This window comes from Pelodiscus sinensis, chromosome 27, assembly GCF_052426305.1.
Source record: "Pelodiscus sinensis isolate ZL-2025 chromosome 27, ASM5242630v1, whole genome shotgun sequence".
Lineage (NCBI taxonomy): Eukaryota > Metazoa > Chordata > Testudines > Trionychidae > Pelodiscus > Pelodiscus sinensis.
In genome coordinates, this window is record NC_143078.1 from 14,277,727 (window position 1) to 14,293,307 (window position 15,581).

At 57.7% G+C, this 15,581-nt stretch overlaps 1 protein-coding gene across 10 annotated transcripts in view; it reads right to left on the reverse strand.

The window, feature by feature from the left end:
- Nucleotides 1-15,581, reverse strand: part of SYT2 (synaptotagmin 2) — a 130,870-nt gene that overhangs the window by 32,287 nt on the left and 83,002 nt on the right. For 2 of the 10 annotated variants that reach the window (XM_075910213.2, XM_075910214.2), the window contains one exon: nt 2,472-2,597. The exons of 7 other annotated variants lie outside the window; for them this stretch is intronic. The gene's annotated coding sequence lies outside the window, so the exon portion shown is untranslated. Of the gene's footprint in view, nt 1-2,471; nt 2,598-2,677; nt 2,783-15,581 lie in introns of all 10 variants that reach the window. One more of the 10 variants, XM_075910212.2, reaches the window with a different exon arrangement.

Below are 15,581 nucleotides of genomic sequence, written 5' to 3' on the forward strand. Positions count from 1 at the left end.
GAGTATTGGGTCCAGTTCGGCACCCCCTACTACAGAAAGGATGTGGACGTATCCCTCTGTTCTTCCCAACTCCGAGTAAAACGGAGGTTGGGCAGGGAGGAGAGTTTTACTGTAGGGAGGAGATTTCCCAAGTGACCTCTTCCCTGGTTTTCTTGGAATTACGTGGGTGGTGGCAGCAGATTCCCCAAAATCCGGGTAGTAGGATTTTGGAAGGAAGTTTATTCTTACTGGAGCCTGCAGAGGCAAGGTTTTGGGGTGCTCTTGCAGGCCCCAACTCCTGCATTCAACATGCCAAAGTGGGGAACAGCCTTGACAGCAACACCCACGCTCAGTCTCGGAGGCGCAGCACGGGGAGAGGGGGGGAGTTCTAGTGCCTCCCCGCGGTGCTCACTGCTCCTCCAGCAAGAGAGTGCAAGTGCTGGTATCAGACCAGAGATCTTACTCCCAGCTTGCCAAGTGAGCCCCGGCTACGGTGAGGAGGCACCAGTAAGGCGCACGGCCATTACAGATGGGAGCCACGTAAGCACAATACTCAGAGGCCCAAGACTTCGGGGAATTCCTGGGGATCTCTCAGATTTGGGGGGGCTGGACCATTGTTTCCCCGATATTTTTGTTCATCCAGCTGTGGAATAAATGTTGTGCTGTGCACTGAGGCACATGCAGATGTGCACCACCAGCAGAAACATATGCTGCTGCCTGAGGGCTCTGCTAATCAGCTGGGCGGCATCTGAATTTCTCCTGAGCAGCCGCCCAAGCGCTCAGGTCCCAAGGAACGTTGGGCTGGGCCCTCTACACCCCCGTCCTGGCCATGTCCAGCCCGTCCCTCGGCTCCATGGGGTTTATTCTGCTTCCTAGCTCAGCATCTAGCGGAGAACATGGGAACCACTCCGCGCTGACAGGCCTTCAATCAAGAGTGGGGTCTCTCTGGCAGCCGCGCTCCAGCACAACCAGGGGTGAGGGCTGGAGAAAGCGCTCGGCCCCCGCAGCACCTCCTGGCCTTCAGACTCCACCGCGGGAAGTGTTAGGGGAGAACGTGGCTGGGGCCGCCCCGCCCTGCGCTCTGCTCCGAGACGGCCGTTCTCCAGGGCTGGCGGGGTCAGCAAAGGCTCCACGCTGGTTGGGGGGAGCCGAACCCCGGCCTCCGTTAACCAGCTCCACGCTCAGGGCCCGGCCGGTGAACCCTGAATGTGCAGGGCTGGTTTGCACTTTTTGACAGCACCTTCTCAAAAATATCCCCCCAAACAACCCCGGGCAGTCGTCGTGCTGGCCCACGGCCGCCGTGTCACCAGTGCCGCTCCCGGGGCCAGGATGATCTGCCCCCGCAGAAGCCAGGTGGGAAAATTAGCACAAAAGCTGCAAGAAGAGACAAACCCGCCCCAGCTTCCCAGAGCGCGCGGCGCATGGGGTTTGAGAGAAACGCGCCAACAGCTCGTGTCAATAACTCCGGAAGGGCCTGTGAATTAATGAGTTTCTCCTCCAGTCCCAGACACCTCCACGGGTTCCTCCTGCAGTCCAGGAGCAATGCTCCCCTTGGGTTTTTTTCATTCACATTTGCAGAATGAATTTTGTTCTGTGCACCAAGGCATGTGCACCACCAGTAGACACATATGCGGCTGTGGGCGCTCTGCTAATCAGCAGGGTGGCACCCAAATCTCCCCTGGGCAGCCGCCCAAGCGCTCAGCTTCCAGGGAACACTGGGATGGACCCAGTTAAAAAAAAAATCACACACTTAGGCCCTCTTGTTCCCTGGGCCTCCAGGGACCCCCCTGTGTCTGCCTTTGTTTTTGGAGCGCCGTCCCTCCCCATTTCTTCCTGCATTTGGCTCCACCCCCTCAACCCTTTTCAAATTTCCCCTGAAAAGGCACCTTTCCTCCGAACTGAAAATTCAGCCAGCCCGTCCTTTCATGGACATGCACGAACCCACAAACACAGAGAGAGAGAGAGAGAGAGAGAGAGAGAGAGAGAGAGAGAGAGAGAGAGTGTGTGTGTGTGTGTGTGTGTGTGTGTGTGTGTGTGTGTGTGTGTGTGTGTGTGTGTGTCTGTGCACATGCGGCGAAAGAGCTTTGGAACAGACCAGAGGCCTGCGTGCACTTCAGAGTAAAAATTACTGCTGACTTGCGAATTCCCCCAGAGACCAAAAGCAGACGTAGGAAAGTGTATTCCCACACAGGGAGACCTGGCCCCTGCCCTGAGAAGGCAAAATGGGAACAAGAATTAGACGGGACCCTGAACAGGAAGGCAGGCAAGGCAGAGGCTAAGAGGAGGAATGTGGAAAACGACGTGGGGGTGTCTAGCTCGAACGAAAGCTCATTTCACATGGCACGCCAGGCTGAGTCTAGGGCACCGGGGCAGAGCACTGGCCTGGAACGTGGGAGACCTCAATTCCATTCCTGGCTCTGCCACCGAACAAGTCGTGGCGCTGCTTCGTGCCTCAGTTTCCCCACCTGTGCAATGAGGATAACGACACTGACCTGCTTTGGAGTCCTATGGAAAAGTCACTCCAGTTCCAAAGCCTGCCTGTTCCCAGCGCTGCCCCCTCGGGATGTCGGCCGTCCCCCTCCTGCGCTGGCTGAGCCACGAACGAGGCAGCCCGGGAGCTGTGTGCGCAGGGCGAGGGGAGAGTTAATACTGCAGCAGAGCCAGAGAGGGAAGACACACAAGAAAAGTGCTGACTCACCACGCCCGCTCTCACTGCAGCACTTCCAACCTGCCAGCTTCTTGGAGCCGTCCCAGAGCAAGATGGGAGGCAGGCAGACCAGTGGAGCCAGGGCCAGTTCCGTCACTGCTCGCACGCGGGCAGCCGGGAGAGATGCCTGCAATTAATTCAGCTGCCTTGCGGCAGAGGCTGCATTCCCCACCCCCGCTGCAGGATTCCAAGCTGTGGTTCCCAGGTGCAGAGCGACAGAAGTCAGTGGTGCCTGGGAGACGGGAGGTGGGCCCATGCTCAGGAGCCTGGCGCCCTTCCCCATCGATCTTTTCTTTACAGGCACACAAGTTCCCGACTCCTCCTTCGCCTCTGCAATAATTCCTCGTGCTTTCCACCCAAGCAGCTCGACGCGGATTTTTTTTTTTCAATTGGTATTCTGGCCCATTTCCCTGGTGGGGAAACTGAGGCACACCAAAGCAGGACCAGAACTCAGCCTGCACTAGGCATAAACACACCCTTCGTGCTCCGACTGGAGAACGTGCCCTTCTTCCCCAGCTCCTACTGACAACAGGGGTTCTCGCTTTACTCAGCAGAACAGCCCGGGAGCCCAAATCTATCCCAGCAGACACAACTGAGTCTGTGGGTTCGTGAGTGTCCACGAAAAGCCGGGCTGGCTGGGTCAGTGAGGTGCCAACCTGGGCGTGACGGTTCTGGCTTTGTCACCCTGCAATAGGATATGCAGCATCAATAATCTAGGGGCGAGGTTGCGTGATGGACTTAGAGGGGATGTAAATAAACGTGGCCTAATGAAGTAAAATGGAAGGGCTTCTATTTACCTTCATAAGAAACCAGCCAGCCAAATGGGCTGGTTTGTGTAGTGACTGGCCCCGGTCATGCTGGTCTGGTTGGATCCCATGTCCGAGTCGGGCTGGTGAACCCTGGCTCTCCCCAACGTGGGAACAGGCTAAGACGCCCGTTTGAAATGGCCTTGCAAACTCTCCATGCTTGGAGACGCCTGGCGTCAGGTCAAGTCTGACCGTCCCAGGGCAAGGCAGGCCGTGGCCAGGTCTGTGTTTGGGGAGGCAGGTGCCTTTGCTAGCGCGCCCCAGCCCGCTGTGCCGGGGGAAGGTTCCAGTGCCTGCTTCCCCACCTCCCCTCGCCCCAGTCTAGGGCCTACGGGTGGGAGCAGGGCGCAGTTACCAGCTCAGAACTCGACCTAGGAAATCAGAGAGCGAAGTCGCCCCTTGGGCCCTATGCAAAGCATCCTCGCTCCACTGCTCCACGCAGGGTGGCCCTGGACACTTGGTCCCCCGTGGCTTGTCTGGTCGCAAGCACTGGGGCCCTCACCCCACCCTCAGAGAGACTTCCCCATTCAACCCTGGAGCTAATCGGTTCAGGAGCCAATTCCTCCTCCCACTGACAGCTGGGCAACCCTGCTGCCCGCCAGGCCGCACGGGCAGAGCCCAGATTTGACCTTTGCCTAACTCTCAGCTGTGCCTTGCGCAGTGGTTCTCAACCAGGGCTATGTGCACCTCGGGGGCAGGGCCGGATGGAGGCATGGGCGAGCCGGGCAGCTGCCCAGTGTGCCAACCGATGGGGGGTGCCCGATGGCAGCTGTAAGGGGCGCGTGGCGTCCCTGACAGTTGCCATCAGGAGCCGCGCACCCGGCTCCCACAGCGCCAGCCCCAAGGCGCCGGCCAGCAGCGCCCTTCCCCCCACGTCTGCATGGCCCGGGGCGCGCCAGCAGCGCTAGCCAGCGCATGCACCGTGCGCCCCAGGGGCAGGCCCTGGGCTGCGCGCCAGCGGCCGTAACCGGCCCACACATGCGCCTTGCGGCGGCACCGTGCACCCGAGCCCAGGATGCCGAAAGGGCTCGGGCGGCCCTGCTCGGAGGTACTCAGAGAGCCTCCCAAGGGTACATCAGCTCAGCGAGAGATTTGCCTTGTTTTCCAACAGGCTACGCAAAAAGCACCAGCGAAGTCCCTGCAAACTAGGGATGTGACCGTCTCACTGGTTGCACAGTTACGTGCAGGGTTACGTGCAGGAGCCGGCGCTCCCGGGGAGTTGGCTTAAAAGCGGTGACACGTTGACTTAAGAAAACACACGTTAGCACCCCTGGGGCAAAGTAACATTTCGTACGGACAGTGGCCTTTTTAGACGTCTCCAGGCACTGTTCACGGGGCCACATTTACAAGCTGAGCCATTTAAAAAGACCCGTTAAAACGGAGAAAGTGGCAACTTTTCAATACGGGTGGTTGTGATGCCGCTGGAGTTTGATGTTTGGTTTTGTAAGCAAGTGATTTTGACAAGAGGGGGAACCTGGGGTGCACGAGACCAACCAGACTCCTGGAAGGGGGTACAGTCGTCTGGCCGGGTGGAGAGCCACTGGCCTGCAAAACATGCAGCGCGACCGGCTGGTCTCCTGCCCAGCGACCTTCTCCAACTCCATCTCATTCTTATCCCGCTAGCATCTAAGGCTCCCGCTGAAGTCAGAGCCCCATCGGGCCGGGCCCTGCAGAGACACAGCGCCTGCCCCCAGAGAACACCCAGACACGACCGGAAGAGGGTGGCGAAAAGGCAGAGGAAATGGAAGAGGGGAAATGGAAGGGCAGAGCAAGTGAGCTGCCAAGGCCTCACAGCGAGCCAGAAATGGAACCAGACCTTAACCACTAGGCCAGACTTCCCTTTTCCTCCTCGGGCTTACAAAACCTCCCCCCGGGACAGCCGCCCTGCAATCCCCGCCCCCTCAGCAGGGTTGGGAGCTCGGTTGCTAAAGGTCGGCACCCAGGGCTCCTGGCTCCAAAGGATTAACCCGCCTCAAAGGCAGGGCGACGGCATTGAGGGGGACTCATTATTTGCGCTGCCTCGGCTCCTTGTTCCCGACGGGAGCAAACTGGCTGGTGTGAGTTTGTTTGCTCGCTTTGGAGACATGACAAGGGGCTCAGTGGCGGGCCAGCCCTGGAAGGGATCATTCCTCGTGCTGGGCGGGCGCATTCGCATTTACAGCAAAGGGACACGCTGCCCGTGGAAACGAGCGCTCGGCATCCCTTCGAGCCAGCAGCGCCACAGCGGGAAGATCAACGCGCTCCTGGCGCTGCCTCCCCAGGCACACGGTGCGGGGGCAGAACGCCAAGGTAATTACTTCTCGCCGTTCGAGAAGCAGCCAAGGACCCGGGGCTGAGCCAGGATTTCAAGGGAAGTTGAGCCTGGAGGGGGAGTTTGGGGGCCAGGCAGATGCAGGGGGTGAGGCTGCAGCTGACGGTTTATTGTTCAAGGCAGGGACGTAGCAACCCCCGCTAGGAATGAAAAGCACCGGCCAGCTAACCGGTGACACGTTATCTTTAACGGGGTAACTACTTAAATGGGGGTGGGCGGGTGATCCGGCTGGGGTGGAGCGGCCCCTGCCTGTATTGCAGTGGGCCCGTCCAAGCTGGATTGCTCCCCCCACCTGCAGTGCGGGCCGGGGGCTTCACCTGCCACGCCGCAGGCTGCTCCATCCAGGCCAGCCCACCGCAGGGTTGGGAGCCAGGGTTGCCTCTCAGTTTTTCCATCACTGGGCGGAATAAATGTTGTTCTGTGCGCTGAGGAATGTGCAGATGGGCACCACCAATAGAAACACAAGCTGCTGGCTGTGAGCAGCTGCGGGTATTCTGCTAATCCGCTAGGCGGCCACTCAAGCGCTCAGCTTACAGGGAACACTGGCTGGAGCACCGCCCCCTCCACCCCGCAGCCAGGCCAGGCTTGCCACACCACGTCACGGGTGAGAGGCTGCTCCGGCCAGGTCGGGCCACGATGCCGCACCGCGGGTGGGGAGTTTCCCCAGCCTGGCTGGGCTGCTGGTTAACCTCTGACGTCCGGTAAAGTAGCAGTGACTAGGGGTGCCGGTGATTAACCAGTTAACCTCTGCCGTCCCTACTGACCCCTACCCACACGAGCTACAGAAGGGCTCCGTGGGGCAGGCCTACACTGCCGTGGGGGGTAACTGCAGCTCGCCGGGACACCCAGCAAACTCGAATGTAGCTGATTCTGGGCCCAGCGCCTCGCAGGCCCAGCTGCAATCAACCCTCCCAACGCACAAGCAGCCGAGCACGCCAGGCACGCGGGAACGGCACGCAGGATAGAACCATCGATCGGCAAGTCCCACGCTCCAGGGACCAGCTCAGTGAACGTGGCACTCCCCGTTCCTCCCGTGGCTAGTCAGAGGCATTGCCTCTGGGGGACGCCTTTACCCCCTGCCACAAACAAGCGACGTCCTGCCCCTCTGGAGCAGTTACTGCCCCGGGGGCTGGCTAGTTAATTCCCATCGCCTTGCACATGTTGGCTCCATTCAACCATCTGTGCCCGATGTACTGTCCTCCGGTCCTTCTCCTTCAGAAGGGCCAGTGAGTTCCTCTTCTCCCTGGGGGACGCTTCTGGACCATCCTTGATGTCGAGATTTTCTGGCCACGCCGTCGGGACGTGTTTGCACGAGCGCTCTGGGCCTGCCCATCTCAGGCACCCGCCCCCTGCTTGCCACGTCCTGCCTCTCGCTCACGGCTTGTCCGTGCTTCATGTCCACTCCCACTTTAGCCCAGGCCTCAGGACAAGGGCGAAAGTCACAGGAGCACTTTGAAGTTTGATTTCTACGGACCCTCCTTAAGGATGTGGGGAGCCCAGCCCCAGAACAGTAAGGGTCTGGCGGTCAGGGCGCTGGCAGAGCTGAGTGGAAGGAGGCCATGGGCCGGCACGGCAGGAGGGAGCCATTGGAAGAGCTGTCTGAGGGCAGGTTTCACCGCACCGGCTGCGCAATCCCTCCCCCACGCTGCCGTTCACAGCCTGTCACTGTCACTAGCTCTAGAGAGGCGCCGTTAATTAAGGGCGACGCAGCGGAATCGGGGTGGAATTACAGAGCGTCGCCCGGAGAGGAGCAGCGGAGCAGAACACGGCAGGAAGCCACGTGACTCGCACCCTGCAGCCTGCCAGGCGCTCTCCTTCCACAGAGCCGGTGGCAGCCGAGTGCCAGCATCGGGCACAGGCCAGGCGGGCTAGACCCGACACCCGGACCGCTAGCAGGGAAAGCTGTGCCCGTCTCTGACTTGGCCGTTCAGCCCCCGCTCCCCGGCAAACAAACAGAGAAAAATCACTGGCAACCCTCTAATGCAAGGCGGGGTCGTTTTCCTGCCGCTGACGGGGCCTCCTAACTCTTGCTGGGGCTAAATCAACTAATAGACAACTTATCCCCACGGTGCATGAGCGCACAGCCTCCCCCAGCCAGTCCGCCGCATGCCGCTTGCAGCAGAGGGTGTGAACTTTCCTTGGGGATCCTTCTGGGTGTGTTCTCTCTTGGGTCACAGAGAGGGGCAGCTGGCAGTGGGCGCCTACCATCTATCGATGCCAAAGCACAGCACAAAGGGAGGTGGCAGGATCATTAGTTATGAGAAACTAAGAAGTTAATAATCATAACTAATAAGTTATGAGAAACTGATTAGTTTCTCATAAGTTGGGAAACTGAGGCACAGAGAAAAAGGGATTTATCCCAGGGCTGCCCCCCGAGCAGTGACTGCAGCTCTGGTCTCCTGCTTTCCAGTCCAGAGTCCTGCCCCCGGTCACATGCCACCCTTAAAGCAAGCGAGCCCTTTTTCAAACCTCAGAGCTGTCCATAGAAAATGTTCACACTTGAGAAGTTTGCAGGCTGCTCCAGTCAGGGGACAGGAACAACCCCATGTGACTTGTCCGACTGATAGCGCCTAATCAACCCAGCTGGCCTATAGATTGGCGACGGGTCCATAGATTCACCATGGAAGTGATAAACCAGTGACTGTGAATAGAGGAAACCGCAGGCTCCTCCAGGTGATTTACCCCATTGCTTACCCGCCACACACACGCCGTTTGCTGAAATTCAGTAGGCTGCTGGGCAGGGGGAAAGGGAGAACTTTGTTGAAATACCGGCTGTGCCTTGCCCGAGATAACAACAGTCAGCCCCAAGACTTTCAGGGCTCCTGGGCTGGACAGTTGGGCTATGTCTACATTCGCGGCTTCTTGCGCAAGTAATATGCAAATGAGGCTACGCATGGAATATTGCTGAGCCTCATTTGCATATCTTTTTTGGAAAACCACGTCTAGATTGGCCACAGATGCTTTTCCACAAAAAGTGCTTTTGCGGAAAAGCATCCTGCCAATCTAGACGTACTTTTCCGAAAATGCTTTTAACGGAAAACTTTTCCGTTAAAAGCATTTTCGGAAAATCATGCCAGTGTAGACGTAGCCGTGCAGTTATCCTGGTCTGTGATAACCACAACGAACTCCTTGGGTAAAGCTTCCTTATTGATGTACAAGCTTATGTGTGTGAGTGCTATTGCTCAGTCACATTGGTCTGTGCCCGAAGATTACGTGGGGAATGAGCCCTATGGGTCAGCAAGTACAAGTGTCGCTCTCTTCTCAGTGGTCTCTGTGCCTCTGGGTCACACAAATACACAGCACCAAGGGGTCTGGAGAAAGGACCACTCCCCACACGCGCCCTTTTTAAAAGCCACTTAGCTAAGGCAAACTTACAACAACGGTAACATCGTACATCACATGGGACTTGCTCAGGATCAGGTTCATAGTCCAAGAACCTGGAAGTTTCCAGCTCACACCAGTGGAGTTGCACCCAGAGTAGGAGTCAGCCCAAGATGTTCTCAGGGACCAGAAAAAAGCTTACCACAACCACCCGTGCTCACCAGATGTTTGGCACTGTGAGAACCTCCTGATGCAGTCTTCAACTTCCTGAAGGGGGGTTCCAAAGAGGATGGAGAGAGGCTGTTCTCAGTGGTGACAGATGCAGAACAAGGAGCAATGGTCTCAAGATGTGGTAGGTGCAGTCCACGTTGGATATCAGGAAAAACTATTTTACTAGGAGGGTAGTGAAGCACTGGAATGGGTTCCCTAGGGAAGTAGTGGAGTCTCCATCCCTAGAGGTGTTTAAGTCTCGGCTTGACAAAGCCCTGGCCGGGTTGATTTAGTTGGGATTGGTCCTGCCTAGAGCGGGGGGCTGGACTTGATGACCTTCTGGGGTCTCTTCCAGTTCTATGATTCTATGATAAGGGGATGGTTTGATGAGATAACATGATCTTGGTAACTAATTGACCATTCATTATCAGTGGGAAATAGGTCAATGGAGGGATAATAGGAGTTACTATAGAGAACTTTCTGGGTGTCTGGCTGGTGGGTCTTGCCCACATGCTCAGGGTTTAGCTGATCGCCATATTTGGGGTCGGGAAGGAATTTCCCTCCAGGGTAGATTGGCAGAGGCCCTGGAGGTTTTTCGCCTTCCTCTGTAGCATGGGGCGCAGATCACAGCTGGAGGATTCTCTGCATCTTGGGGTCTTCAAAGTATTTGAAGGCTTCAATATCTTTGATATAGGTGAGAGGATTATTCTAGGAGGGGGTGGTTGAGATTCTGTGGCCTGCACTGTGCAGGGGGTCAGACTAGATGATCATAATGATCCCTTCTGACCGAGTCTATGAGGGAGGGAGACAGGAGATCTAAACAGAGCAAAGCGACAGGACATAGGATGGGCAGCCACAGGCTTTCTTCCTGACTTGTGGCGCGGCAGGGGTTCATACGTGCTACCGCCTGGAACATTTTTTTCAGCCACAAATATTTACTGGAGGAAAAATGGCGATTCAGTGACACCAAGATGAACACCAGTCGGTTTTGACTCACTGTTCAGTTCAAAACCAATTCCCCGATAGTTCAAACTTTTTTTTTTGTTCACCATGACTTTTCACCTCAAAGTTTCCTCTAATTAAAAAAATCCAATCAAATGGTCACAACTGAAACCAGGGTTGTGTCGGTGGGCCCTTAGACAGAAAACGGCACTTTCAGCACACGCCAGAATTAAAACACGGGTGTGCAAGGCGCTGCATGCCCAGGGAACTGGGACAGAACCCATCTGGAGCACGCAAATGGAAAAGTGGTGAAAATAATCATAAAAAACAAAGCAAGGAAGCAGCGAATCAGACCGACCCCCTGCGCAGTGACACGGGAACCAAAGGGACATCACTACCGCCAGAGCTAGCTCCAATGTGCATCACCCCGACACTGGCAGGGTAAAGGAGGGCGGATACCAAGGCGTCTCTGGCTACAGACCCCGTGACCTGGCCCTGATCCCTCAGCAGATCCAACGCCCGCAATCTTTTCCTGCCACAGCTGGCCTGATGGTTGATGAGCCGCCCACATGGCCGCCTTCACCCCAACGCCTGCTCCGTCTGTGCGGCGCATAGCACACAAGGGGATATTAACACAGCAATGGGCCCGTGAGTGGGGCTGTCTGACCTACTGCTCAGCACTGCATGAATCTTAGAGTCATAATGTCTCATGACTTTCTGTGACGTAGTGGGGGTACCTGGCTGGTTTCTATGCTGCTGGCTCTGGGGTAACCCCCACTGGCTGCCGTGGGTACCACGACCCAGCAAAACAGGATGAGTCACTATGCAAACCAGTGGCCAGACACCCCCCATGGAGAGGAACAAAGGAAGGTGGATGCTGCCCTGGCTGGGGGGCAGGGCTGGAAGAGAGTGAGGGAGTTGCTGTCTATGAGCATGGAGGAGACAGCCTAGGGAAAGGGGCTGGAGTTTAGGGGCCCAGTCTCCCCCATCTCAAGGGGGCCTGAGGCATCCTAGCCCAGCTCTGTGACCAGATTCCATCTGTGCTGTGCTGTATCCTGGAGAGGCAATAAACTTCCTCTATTCCACCGGCTGGTGCAGTCTGTTTGGGCCATTTCGGGGTGCAGGAGACGGGGGACCCCCAACCCGCCGTCACACCTGCTTCTTCTCTAACCAAGATCTGGTTGTAAACTGCCAGGAGAGAAGGCACCGGAGACAAAGCTAGGAAGATGACAGCTCATCTCGGCTGGGCTGCAGGGAGCATCCGGCCCCGCTGGCAACTCTCTTGGCTCCTCGCCGCGAGACCCAAACGGACTTAGGAATTAAAGGTCCGCTCCTCCTCAGCCGGCCCAGGAGGTGAGAGCTCAGCTGTTCCTGTGACAGACAGCTCCCTTCCCCAGGCGAGTGGATGAGTAAAGCAGGGTGGCTAACCCAGGTCTGCCGTGGGGGTGGAGGGAGAATGATGGCAGCCGGAGGGGGCAGGAAGGAGAGAAACCCAGCTGGGAGAGGCCCCTGGCAGAGCAGCCCCGGTGCCTGTGCTCTGCAGACGAGCAGGAAGGCTGGGGCAGAGGAAGGTGACCTGGGAGGGAGAGAAAAGGCAGAAAGCCCCATGATTTTGGCTCCCAGGGCCGGGCACCCACAGTGGAGGGCGGTGCAGGTTCCCCGCACACTGCCGGCTGGTGCGATGTGGACACCAAGCAGGGGCAGAGCCCGGATGCTGGAAGAGAAGAGAGCCCCTCGGGCAGGAAGGGCTGTGCCCCCCATCGCACTGTGGCAGAAGATCTTGGCAACAGCCTGGAAGAAGTGGGCTACTGGGGCTCAGCTGACAGACCACGTTGCCCCAGCCCGGAAGGTGAAGAGAACCAGCAGGAGAGAAGGAGAAACTGAGGCAGGGGATGGGCCAGACTGGGAAGGTCCTTGTTAGTCTACATCCCTCCCCGGGAACTGTCCAGCCGAGCTTTGCAGCCAACCAAGGCAGCCTCCTGCACGTCCGCGGGAGATGGCCCAGCTCCAAGGAAATGACACCCTCTAAAACCTCGCAGAGCTCATGGACCTATCAGAGTGGCTGGTCCTACCCCGCACGGTCACTGGCTTCCTGCTCTCGGCCTGAGCACAAAGGGCCGGCTCAGAGCCACGGCAGGCAAAGCTTTCTGCCCTCTAGGTCCCCGAATCCCCGCTCAATGGCTGAGTTCTTGTCCACTCCCCCCCTCCTCCCGGTCTTCCAAAACTCTGCCCCCCCCTACCCCTCTGGCACAAATTAGGCCCCTCGCTGGCAGCATCAGAGGCCGCAGACTGACGCTCGGATTCCAGGCACCACTTGAGCATGTGCTTAACTTTAAGCTGGGCTCGTATCCCCTGGACGTCCGCCCTGCCTGACTCCGGGCCAGCATGTGCCAGGGCTCCAGCGCTCCTCCTGGCTAGAAGCAGGTCTCTGCCCAGGCCAGGGCACAGGGACAAGGCGGGGGGCAGGGGGGGAGGATACTCCCGCTGCTCCGTGCCGGCTGGGTTGATGAATTAGAAGCCTCCGGGCTCCAGGGCCGTCCGGCTGCCTCCTTCCCCCAGCGCTATCGCTCACTGTCAGGCGGAGCGGCTGCTGATGGAAGGGAGCTAGTCAAGGGCAGGAGCAGAGCTCCGGGATGGGAGGGGGAGGGGCATGCGTTTCGGGGGGCGGCAGCGGGCCCCCTCGCCCGCGGAAACAGCTGAAGACTGCAGCACGGGATGGCCCCGGCAAGTCACCAAGCGCCGGAGAGATGCCGCCTGCCTACGCAAGGACTCGTGTTCGGAGGGGTCCGGTCCAGCCCACCTCTTAGGGGTTGCTGCTTTTGGCTCCAGCGCCGCACGGAACGGAGCGGGGGCAGGGTGGCCACCTCGGGGGTCTCTCGCTCTTGTCCAGGCGCTGGGACTCTGCTCTCCTGCTCACGCTTAGGAAGGGGGGTGCTAGCAGCGAACCCAAGGCAGCTCCTGGATGCTGGAAATGAAAGCTGCACGGGCCCCTCGGATTTACACAGCTGGCGCCGCCTCCCTCTGAAACTCACTCCAGCCCAGACCCAGGTGCACTGGTGCCTTGTCGCTGCCTCCGACAGATTGGGGGCGGGGGGGGGGCTTCTCCTGCCTTTGCACTTGGGAGGGTGCCCCAGTGTTCAGACTGGGGAAGGACGGCCCAGTGGTCAGGACACCAGCCTACAAGAGGGGAGACCTGAGTCAAGTCACATCAGGCCAGGTTTTCCAAACTGAACTAGCTACAGGTGCCAACTGGTGCCTAGTGGCATTTGCAAAAGCAACCAAGCCACTCGGGTGCCCAAGTCCCATTGAAATGCTGCTACAGGCTGGGGACCGACGGGCTAAGCAGCCATTTGGCAGAAATGGGTCTGGGGATTCCCATGGACAAAAAGCTGGATAGGAGTCAACAGCTTCTCATAGCCCTGGTAGCCAAGAAGGCTAATGGCATATTAGGGCGCATTAGGAGGAGCATTGCCAGCAGATCTAGAGACGTGATTATTCCCCTTTATTTGGCTCTGGTGAGGCCACCTCTGGAGTATTGTGTCCAGTTCTGGGCCCCCCACTAAAAAGGATGTGGACACATTGGAGAGGGTCCAGCGGAGGGCGACCAAAACGATTCAGGGGCTGGAGCACATGACCTATGAGGAGAGGCTGAGGGATTTGGGCTTGTTGAGTCTGCGGAAGAGAAGAGTGAGGGGGGATTTGAGAGCAGCCTTCAGCTACCTGACGGGAGGTTCCAGAGAGGATGGAGAGAGGCTGTTCTCAGTCGTGACAGATGCAGAACAAGGAGCAATGGGCTCAAGTTGCACTGGGGGAGGTCCAGGTTGGACATTAGGAAAAACTATTTCCCTAGGCGGGTGGGGAAGCCCTGGGCTGGGTTCCCTGGGGAGGGGGTGGAGTCTCCATCCCTAGAGGTGTGTAAGCCCTGGCTGGGTTGATTGAGTTGGGTTGGTCCTGCCTTGGGCAGGGGGCTGAACTCTGTGACTCCTGCCCTCTCTGCCAGCCCAGGGATGCTGTGTTTCTAAGCCAGGGGCTTTAGACATCTCTGAAACTGACGCATCGTGTCTCAGGATACGGTCTAAAGACCGAGCGTGAGTGAGCCCAAAGCTTGGAGTGAGCCTTCCAGCCCAGGCAGAGACACACCAGCGGCGGGGCGGGGCTCGGATGCTCATGCCCGCCAGCCCAAGATTGATCTCATGTACCTAGCTCTGGAGCCTGGGAGGCTCCCTTCCAGCTGTAGTGTAGACATACCCTCTGGGCCTCAACTCCCCGTCTGTGACCTGTGGAAACCAGCACAGGCTGGACCTCCCTCGTGCGGCACCCTCAGGACCTGACCGGTCCCAAACAAGGGGATTGGATGGACTCAGGGGGGTCCCTCTGTTCATGGCCCCTGCTGCTGGGGCTGGAATTCCCCGGCCGCTGGTGCCAGATTCCCCCACTCCCTCCCCAAACTGGGCTCCTGGCTCCTGGTCCCCCCTACGGCGCTTCTGCACTCGAAGAAGATCCAACGTGGCTTCTGATGTGCCTGCAACTTTGTTTCTCAACAAATTCAGGGACCGCTGTGGTTGGTTTACAGGGTTTCAGTTTTGTTGAATGTCTGCTTTTCTGGGCTTCCTTGTTGGCTTGGCTGTTTTCTTCCGTTGCCAGTTGCGAATGCCGTAGCCACAGGGGGCTTGCAAACTGAACTGTTTTCAAAGGCAAACACTTACAATGAGAACACTTGAAATTTACATTTTCTAAAGTCCCAGTTTTCGGAAGTCAATACACTCCCCCAGAGCTGGGGGTTTTCAACCCCATGCCTCGCAGAGTAAACATTGGCTTCGCACTTGAGACACTTAGCATTTGGAGCAGCTCTTCTCTGCACTCTTCCTTACTCTGAAATTGTCTCCCCCCAGCAAAGGAAAAATCTTCTTCAGCAGCTCCGGCTACCTTCCTTATACCATGTGTCCGGTCAATATCCCCTCTCCGGGCATTCTCTAAGATCCCACTCCGGAATAACAGCCTTCATACGAGGGATGTAAAATACATGAAGTTTAACTGGTTATCCAATTAAGGGAGGGGCACTCCAGCTCAGTCCTGCTGGAGAAGCCATTATCCGCACCAGCCCCCACCTGTTAACCGGAGCTGGTAAGCATCACCTATTAAGGATGATGCTTCCTGGTTAGCCGGTTGACCTTTCACATCCCTATTTCATACTGAAGCTGGACAACACAAACCAGTCACCGCGTGGCCCAAGTTGAGAAAAACGCGGCTCCTGGATTCACACCCCCCACCCCAACAGTCAGACGCGAGCGTGTCACCTTTCGGC